The sequence below is a fragment of the Orycteropus afer genome, unplaced genomic scaffold (genome assembly GCF_000298275.1).
Source record: "Orycteropus afer afer isolate SDZICR_OR568_19922 unplaced genomic scaffold, OryAfe1.0 scaffold00048, whole genome shotgun sequence".
Classification (NCBI taxonomy): domain Eukaryota; kingdom Metazoa; phylum Chordata; class Mammalia; order Tubulidentata; family Orycteropodidae; genus Orycteropus; species Orycteropus afer.
In genome coordinates, this window is record NW_006921635.1 from 2,818,895 (window position 1) to 2,829,195 (window position 10,301).

The following is a 10,301-nucleotide window of genomic DNA, read 5'->3' on the forward strand; positions in this document are numbered from 1 at the left end:
TTTATTGACTATGCAAAAGCATTTGATTGTGTGGATCATAACAAATTATGGATAACATTGAGAAGAATGGGAATTCCAGAACACTAAATTATACTCATGAGGAACCTGTCCATAGACCAGGAGGCTGTCATTCAAACAGAACAAGGTGATACTACATGGCTGAAAATCAAGAAGGCAGTGCATCAGGTTGTATCCTTTCACAATACTTGTTCAATCTGTATGCTGAGCAAATAATCTGAGAAGCTGGGCTATATGAAGAAGAACATGGTATCGAGATTGGAGGAAGACTCATTAACAACCTATGATACGCAGATGGCATAACTTTGCTTGCTGAAAATGAGGATGACTTGAAGCACTTACTGATTAAGATTAAAGACTACAGTCTTCAGCATGGGTTACAGCTCAATATAAAGAAAACAAAAATCCTCACAATGGACCAATAAGCGGCATCATGATAAATGGAGAAAAGATTGAAGTCGTCAAAGGCTTCATATTACTTGGGTCTACCATCAACACCAATGGAAGCAGCAGTCAGGACATCAGACGACATATAGCATTGGGAAAATCTGCTGCAAAAGACCTCTTTTAAGTGCTAAAGAGCAAAGATGTCTCCTTGAAGACTAAAGGTGTGCCTGACACAAGCCATGGTATTTTTGATCACCTCATATGCATGTGAGAACTGGACAATGAATGAGGAAGACCGAAGAAGAGTTGATGCTTTTGAGTTGCGGTGTTGGCAAAGAATGCTGAAAGTACCATGGACTGCCAGAAGAACTAACGGATCTGTCCTGGACGAAGTGCAGCCAGAATGCTCCTTGGAAGTGAGAACGGCCAGACTTTGTCTCACCTACTTTGGTCGTGTTGTCAGAGGGACCAGTCCCTGGAGAAGGATATCATGCTTGGTAAGGTGGAGGGTCAACAGAAAAGGGGAAGGCCCTCAACAAGATGGACTGACACAGCGGCTGCAACGATGGGCTCAGGTGCAGCAAGGACTGGGAGGCTGGTGCGGGACCGGGCAGGGTTACGTTCTGTTGTACACGGGGTTGCTATGAGTCGGAGGCAACTCGACCTAAGAACAACAACAACAACAACAACAACAAACCTTGACATAAGACAGGGTCTAGCGTTGCATGTGTCTGGATCATGGTTCACAAAAATGGACGTCTTACTGAAGCAGAGACCCTGATGGGTTGTTAACTGTGTCCTGTTAGGGAAATCGGATACTGAGAACAGGACACAGATGCTGAGTTACAGCTCAAGCCAGTAATGTAAACATTACCTATGTGTGGGAAAAGACTGCGAACAAACTAGAACTACTTTTTGGAAGAGTAGTTTATGAATGCAATTTAGATTCTTTTCAGAATCTAGTGAATGCTGCTACTAGTACCTGGGGTCTAGAAAGGGAACCAGTCCGAGTGGGATTTTCCTCCGGGAGGAGGAAGAGAGGCTTCCGAGGGCACAGTTTCAGGACCGAGTTCTGGGAGGGCAAAAACATGTTCTCCAGTCTGGTTCCTTCTCTCATTCTCCGGTTTCCTTTTTTCTCTTCTGTTTCACAAGAATAAGGACCAATCGTTGTATTTTAGTCGGCCGTTCATGAGCTTTAAGACCCCAGAAACTACTCACCACACTGGGAGGTGAAGTTCTTCAATTTCTTATACATGGTTTGCTCACCTGGGCCCCCAAGCAACATTACAAGAGTCAGAAAATTAAAAGGAGTTTAGTGGTCGCCTTCCCAGAGAGGAAGAGATGGCAGAGTCGTGCTCAGAGGAACACAGGGAATTCCCAAGCCTCCAGTCTGAGTCCCCAGGGAGTCAGGTGGCAGGGCTCCAATTCTTTCAACAGAAAGGTGGTTTGAAAGTGTTCTGAACTCAGCAAGTGACACGTGTTTATTTCTTCATGCATTCAATCTGACTTTACACATTAAGCATCCACTGTGTGCCAGGCAGGGATCAACGGTAGAATTCTTCCCCTGAGCGCTGAGACCCAGGTTCAAGGCCGTCGAACGCTCCTCATGCAGGGCCTCCACCCTCCGACATGGGCCTGCCTGTTGGGATGCTCAACGGGTTTCAGAGGAGCCTGCAGTCTAAGAGAGACTGAGAAGAAAGGCCTGGTGATCCGGCCCCTAAAATAAGTCAATGAAACTCTTGGGGATGACAATGGTTTTAGCCCATTGTGTATGGGCTGGCCATGAGTTGGGGACCAACCCAACGACAGCCAACGATAACATTTGCCAGGTTGTGGAGGCAGAGCTGCTCTGGGAGTGGAGACAGCAAGGAACAAGGAGCTGACCCCACACTGCAAACGGAGCAGGCAAATGGTAAATGAATGAATGAAAAGGGAATTGTGGATCACTATGGGCATTATGAGAGGTGCCTAGTGGTGTGCAGTTTGCAATTAGCTAGTAACTGAAAGGTTGGCAGTTCAAACCTACCCGGCAGCACCACAAGAAAAAGCCCTGGTGATCTGCATCCGTAAATACTACAGAAGCAAACAAACAAACAAAACAGCGAACTCCCCGGAGCCATTTCACTCTGTCACACGTAGTGTTGTCATCTGTTGGAATCGATTTAGTAGCAACGGGTTTATGAAGACAGCAAAGCAGGGTGATGGGGTAGAGGGAGACTGGGGGTGGAATTGCTGGGAAGTCCTCTGGTAGGACATGACCTTGAACTAAGCCATATCTGAAAAGGCACAGCAAACAGGGCAAAACTCTGTGTGAAGAGCGTTCTAGGCAGAGGGACGGCAAGTGCAGAGTCTCAGCTCAGAGCCAGTCAGCTGGCTGCGAGGGGAGTCACCTCCTGTGGACAACGAAACACGTTACCACAAACCTGGCACGTTCCGAAGGCTGAAGTTCCAAATGAAAGTGCCATCAGGATCCATTTCCTTTGCAGGCTCTGAGGAAGTCCCGAATTGTGGTTGTGTGTGTGTGTGTGTGTGTGTGTATGAGATAGAGAGACAGAGAAAGACAGAGACAGAGACTGAGGAAAGTAGAGAGAACGCGTGTCTACATATGTTTACATATCGGGAAGGGCGGTTACAATCGTTATTCATCTATTTTCCACAACCTCCTTGTGGTAGTTAAATTTGTATGTCGACTTGGCTGGGCCTGGTGGAGTGGCTGGGCAGCGGGTGGTAGTTATTCCCCGTGATGAGACTGGCAATGAACTCCATGCTGGGATCTATGGGGAGCAGCTGAGTAGCTGCCTTTGGGATGTGGTCTGCTTCCTGTATATAAAGAGAAGCCTTGGGGACAGTCTCTAGCTTATGGCACCTTGAACCCTGCATGTAACTGTGTCGTCGTTCAGCAGCCTGCCATGCTCTGCCGACCTTGGGACTTTCACAGGACTGAATTAATGGCCTTCTGTGTGATTTGGTAACATCAGGACTCTGCCTTTTCATTTGTCAACCTTGGGCTTGTCAGCCTCAGCAGCCAGCAGCTGTCTGAGTGAAGAAATGCTTCTAGCTCCAGTGGGCCGGGAGCAGGAGGCAGAGCTGGGCCCAAGGTTGAGGGGCTTTCACCCAGCCCCTAGAGCCTGGCACTTTGAACTTGGACTTAAAACCTCGAAATTGTAAGAGAAAAAACTCCTGTTTGTTCACACCATCCCATTGGTGGTATATTCTTGTCAGAGCGGCACTAGGGAACCAGAACACTCCTCCACACTTGTCTTTCGGCTGCCCTCTTTACCTTGTTGCTAACTGTCATCTCGTTGGCTCCCGGTTCACGGCCACCCTGGGCACGACAGGATCATACCATCATGATCCATGGGGTTGGTACTGACTGGTTTGTGGAAGTCCATCACCAGGTCTCTCTTCCTAGTCGGTCGTAGTCTGGAAGCTCTGCTGAGATGTGCTGAGCATCACAGCAACGTGCCAGCCCCCACTGACAGGGGATCGAACCCAGGCCTCCTGCACAGAAGGCGAGGATTCTACCACTGACCCACCACGCCCCCCTCTTTATTTTGGGGATGACTGATTATTGGGGTCATCTGTTCTATCAGTTTACTCTCTGCCATGTAAAGTAGGACTTCCTTTTAGGGTCCTCCATCTCTTCCAAATCTCAAGAGATTACCCCCTAGTCCATACTACAAAATCAAGGATGAAAATCATGTTGGTTTCCTGATTTGATGTTCATGTTTCCAAATTTATCAGCCTATCCCACCCCACCATGCTTTCCCTGGAGTGAGCTCAGCTCATCTGCACCCAGAGTTCTGGAGCAGACCCATCACAGATGCTTAAAACACTACTTGGTTTCATTCTCACAGAGCTTCCTGAGTATGATCTGTTGGACCTGCAGTTTACATACAGTTGTCTTCACAAATGGCCTCTCAGGCCCACTGGACCTTTCTTGCCCTCGGTGCCTCTAGAATCAGGCATTCGGCTGAGGATTTGGTGACCTGTGGTGCTTTGGATGGTGGTGGTGTTTGGGGGAGTACCTGAAGTCTAGAAAATAAACACCAACCAACTGGGCTATGTGTCAAGGCGCTCTGGTGGTGCAGTGTGTAAGGCTGCTAACCAGAAGGTTGGTGGTTCAAACCCACCAACTCCTCCGTGGGAGGAAGATGAGGCAATCTACTTCTGTAAAGATTTTACAGCCTTCGAAACCCAATGGGGGTCGCTGTGAGTAGGAATTGACTTGGAAGCCGTGGGTTTAGTTTGGGGGTTGGGCTATGTGTCACTTCTTGCTCACCCATCTTTTGGTTCATGTTGATGACTACATCAGGCGGGAACTGAAATTCTGATGCAATTCGTTGGCAGTCCAGGCTAGGCTGTTCATGTAATTGGCAAACTCCCTGAGAAGGAAATTCCTTTCTCTCTCTCTCTCTCTCTCTCTCCCCCTTTCATTGTCAGAAGGAGATGCCTTACAATTGTTTAACTCAAGGTTCTTATGCATGCAGGTACTTGAAACACACTTCAGTATAGCTTAAACAAATAACAAAAAATAAAAAGAAAGCTATTGGAAATTTAGTGAAGTATCTCACAGAAACTAAGAGAAAATCAAACCAGACACAGGCAGCGCCAGGAGACAGCACACTCCCACTCTTGGCCATGGACGTGACTCAACACCCCAGTCCCTGTGTCTCTCAGGTCATTTTCTCATGTGAGAGAATCTGATTGGTCCAGCTTGGTTCAAGTATCCACCCTCAGTCCCAAACGCTCTTAAACAAAGCACTGTGAAGATAAGTATGCAGCAGCTCTGCCCAGGGAGTTTCTAGACTTCCGCTTGTGCAAGGACACCCTCTCTGCCAGGTGGTTCCTTGGACAACTCTTCAGAGCATTCTTCATTTCACCCATTTTAATGGTGTGTTTGGGCTTTCAGTGGACTCGATTTTAAGTCTCTTGCTTCCAAAATTTCTGCGAAACATAAGTTACAAAACTATGGTACAAAGAGAGTGGAGAGTCATCAAAGAACTTTCTGGAAACAAGGAATTCCCACTGCCCAAAGCCCACTCGGACACAGATCTCCAGAGGTGGGTTCTAGAAGTCTTCAGAAGGCCTTCTTAGAGAAAGAAAGTCTTTGGTATTGCATGTATTGCTTAATAAGAAACCTCAGCTGCCGTCCAGTCAAACCTGGCTCACAGCAGCCCCTACATGTCAGAGTGGAACTGTGCTTCAGGGGGTTTCAATGCCGACTTTTCAGAAGTGAGTCCACCCAGAGGCCGCTCTTGCAAGGTGCCTCTGGGTGGACTCCAACTTCCAACCTTTGGGTTAGCAGCCGAGCACGTTAACTGTTTCCACCACCCTGGACTCCATAGGAAACACAGGGCAAAGAAAGACTCTTTGGAAAAGCTTCCCTGAAGTGAGTGGCTGACCCCAAAGTTCTGTCCACTAAGTTTCTTGTCCTCTATGACAAACAAAATGAAACATGGCAATTTTGCGAACAGAGCTGGATTCTCTCTGGGCTCAAATGTACCAGGGAAAAAAGACCTGTGCCTAGCACTGCAAACATCCGGGCCTGACCTATAGTCCACAGTCCCACGGCTCTGACAGATGAAAGGCAAGTGCTTCTAAGCTCTTAACAAATATTGAAACACTGGTGCTCTGGCCACACCCAGAGATGGACTTATAACCATCAGGAGGTAGCAGGAACAGTACATGATGTTCTTAACGCAACTCTGAAAAGAAGAGAAAATGCATTGCCCTGCTGATGTCCTCAGGTTGAGAGTGGGCTTCTTTCAGGATGCTTACAAAATATCCCTCCTTTGAAGTGTGATGTTTTAGTAAGCAAGGCTGATCATTTGCTTCGGGTTTGTTTAAAGCAGCATTGGTGATGCTGTATTTGAGATCATCATCATCATCATCAATTATTACAAGATTTACTCTGTCGGGCACTGTGCTAAGTGTTTCACGTGGTGTATCTCCTTTAATCCTTTCAGTAACTGTGTGGTTGTGCTTGCTAGCTGCCGTTTGAGTTGGCTGTGGTAGTTAAGTTTGTGTGTCAACTTGACTGGGCCTGGTTGAGTGGCTAGGTAGCTGGATGTAGTTATTCCCCATGGTGAGACTGGTAATCAACTCCATGGTGGTGTTGAAGCAGCTGAGTAGCTGCTTTAGGAATGTGGTCTGCTTCCCATCTATAAGCAGCTTTGGGAATGTTCTCTAGCCTTTTGGCACACTTGAACCCTGTGTATACCCAAGCCTGCCATGCCCTGCCAATCCTGGGACTTTCAATGCACTTGAATTAGTGGCCTGCTGTGTGGTTTGGTAACATCGGGACTGTGCCTTTTTACTTGTCAACCTTGGGCTTGTCAGCCTCAGCAGCCAGCGGCTGTCTGAAGAAAAGCCTCTAACTCCAGTGGGCTGGGAGCAGGAGGCAGAGCTGAAGCCCAAGGCTGAGGGGCCTTCACCCAGCCCCTAGAGCCTGGCACTTTGAACTCAGACTTTAAGCTTCCAAAGTGTGAGAGAGTAAACTCCTGTTTGTTCAAGCCATTCCTTTTGTGGTATATTCCTGTCAGAGCGGCACTTGGTAACCAAAACTGTGGCCCTGTGCACAAGAGAACAAACGGTGCCCAGCCCCGAGCCAGCCACACAGTCGGTGGCAGATCAGTTTCCATCGGCTGCTTGTCAGAAGTCGATCGCCAAGACTGTCCCAGGCCGTCCGAGTCTGGACGCTCTGCTGAAGCCTGTTCAGCGTCATAGCAACACGTGGGCCTCCACTGACAGACAGGAGGGGGCTGCACTGAGGTGCCTTGGCCAAGCATTGACCCTGGGCCTCCTGCATGGGGTAGAATCCCACACTGACCCACCAGTGCCTCTACCCCTATGCAGTGGGTGCTATTCCCATTTCACGGATAAGGGAGCCGAGGCCCAGAGGGTTTGAGTAACTTGTCCAAGGTCATGCCACTGGTAAGCAATGGACCAAGAGAACAAACATGGGCTGACTGCAGAGTGCTTGCTTTTCAAGTTCTGAGAAAATGCCAAGTAATAGATGAGAAACTTGCACTGGAAAAAGTAGAGTGAATGCCTTGACTTGTCTGGGGTCAGTACTTCCAGCATTTCCCAGGCTGTCCAACCATTATCCGGGCCAGGCTGGGATCATGCAGTTCAGTGAGCTGCCTGGTCCGGTGCCTGGCATTTAGTGAGTGCTCTGTCAATGTCACTGTCCCTTCTCCAAAGCTGGCTCGTGGCTGTTCGCGCTCTTCCTTGCTGAAGTCTTCTCTTTCTAAAATAACTATGACCTGGCTTGCAAATTGGGTGGTGCAAACGGTTGAGACGCTCAGCTCCTAACCCAAAGGTTGCAGGTGCAAGTCCACCCAGAGAAGCCTCGTGATGTACTTCCAAAAACTCAGCCTTTGGAAAGCCCACAGGCACCGTGCTACTCTGACATATGTTGGGCGGCCATGACTCAGAGTCGGCTCAACAACTCAACACTTTAATTACCTCACAAGGCAGCAAGCCAAGGACGTTCACTGCGACATTGTCTGTAAGAGTGAAACCCAGAAAACCACCCAGACATCCATTTGGAAAGGAGTAGATGAATCAGTTCTGATACAGAACCCAATGCAATACTACGGAGCAGTTAAGACCAATGGATCCGAACTACTTGTCTCAACAGGGCCAAATCTGCGCATTACATCAAAGGCAAAAAGCAAGATGTTAAAGGATCCATCCGCAGTGATAGTATTTATGCAAATGTTTAAAAATTGGGAAAAAAAACCCATAAGAATAGATGGTGTTTGGAAACATCAATTTGTAATAGAACATAAAACTTATGGATAAGAAGGGTACACATCAACTTCTGAATAGAGGTCACTTCTGCAGAGAAGGAGGGAAATGGGGTGGAGGGGAGGCCTCAACCTTGGGAGCTGGAGTTTCATGGGCTGATTTTAGAGGCCAATCACCAGGGCTTTCTTTCTCATCCATCTTAGTCTGGAAGCTCCACTAAAACCTGTAAACAACACGTGAGTCTCCAGCGACAGACGGGCGGTGCTGTGCACAAGGTGTGCTGGCTGGGAATCGAACTCCAGCCTCCTGCTGGAATTTAACCACTGAACCACTGGATTCCTCAGCACTAAAGAGGGAGCTCTGGTGGCCTAGTGCCTAACCAGAAGGTTGGCGGTTCAAACCCACCAGCCACTCCTCGGAAGGAAGGTTGGGCAATCTATTTCCGTAGTGATACTGCCTCAGAAACCCAAGGAGGGGTCGCTATGAGTTGGATCCGACTTGACGGCAGTGAGTTAGTTAGTTTTAAAGAGTACTAAGAAGGAGCTCTGGTGGAATAGGGGTAATGCATTTGGCTGCTGACCAGAAGGTGGGTGGTTCAAACCCACCAGCTGCTCTGCGGGAGGAAGATGAGGCAATCTATTTCCTTAAAGATGTACAGTCTTAGGAAACCCAAGGGGACTCATTATGAGTCGGAATCGATTCAACTGCACTGGGTAGAGGGGAACGAATTACTGATGCATGCAATAACTTAGATGGTTCCCAAGAGCATTATGTTGAGTGAAAAAAGCCAATCTCAAACAGTGACATAGGGTACAACTCCATTTATAAGACGTTCTTGAAATAAGATCAGACCTGAAGGGGGGATCAGTGTTGCCAGGGACTAGAGAAGGGGGGCAGGACACAGCATGAGGGGCTCCTCTGTGCTACAGGAACAGCTCTGGGCCAAGTACGTGCTGGCCGTTAAATGCAAATCAGTGTGATAAAACCTTACAGAATAAGACACAAAGATGGACTAGGAAAAAGAAACGAAGGAGGAAAGGAGGGAAGAAGAATGTGGACACTGTAATGGCTGGTGGAATCCAAGCGGGGTGTGTAGACCAGCACCACTGGCTTCCATAATATACTAAGTTATGTAACACACCACCGTGGAGGGGAGCCGGGTGATGGGTACACAGGGCCTCTGCGTACTTTCTGTGGTTTTGTACTGTTTGTACTTTCCGCAGTTCTATAATTAATTCTAAATAGAAAGTTGAAATCTGAAATAAATATGCCCAACAGTTAACATTTGTCAAATCTGGGTGATAAGAAGATGAATGTTTTAATTCAAGATGAATGTTTTCAATTTTTGTTTTTCATGAGTACACACATACACGCTTATACACAAACTCATGTGCTCACACACACACACATGCTCACACACACATGTACACACACCATGCTCACACACATACACATGCTCACACACATTCTCACAGGCACACGTGCTCTCACACATGTGCTCACACACACATAGCCACTCCCACACACATGCACACACACCAGGCTTGCACATACATATGCTCACACACACACTATGCTCACACACATACACATGCTCACACACGCTCACCACACATTCTCACATGCACACGTGTTCTCACACACATGCTCACACACACACACACACAATTAGATTATCCCCGGGACTGAGGGCAGATGCGAACACCCACTCTGTTTACTGGGCTCTCCCCTGTCCAGATGCAGTTCATCTCCAACCTTCCCCTGTGTCTCCCAAATACCCAAAGACGCCCTTTCTGTTTAAAGATTGCTAGTAAGCTGGGAAAAAGGTAAAGGGTAAACAAAAATAAGCTTTAAAGAAATAACTACAAAGTCCTATGAAATGAACCTTGAAAACACGATGCTGAGAGCAGACAGACGCCAAAGGCCGAACGATCCCCAGTGATCCCGTTTCCGCGAAATGTCCCGAGCAGACGAACGCGCAGAGCTGGCCGCAGATGAGTGGTCGCCAGGGGCTGCGTGGGGCGCGGATGAGAAGTGGCCGCTCACTGGGGACAGGGTTTCCTTCTTGGGGTAAGGAAACTGTTTTGGAACTAGTAGACCTGATGGTTTAAGTAACACTGTGAGTGTACCGAATGGCCAAT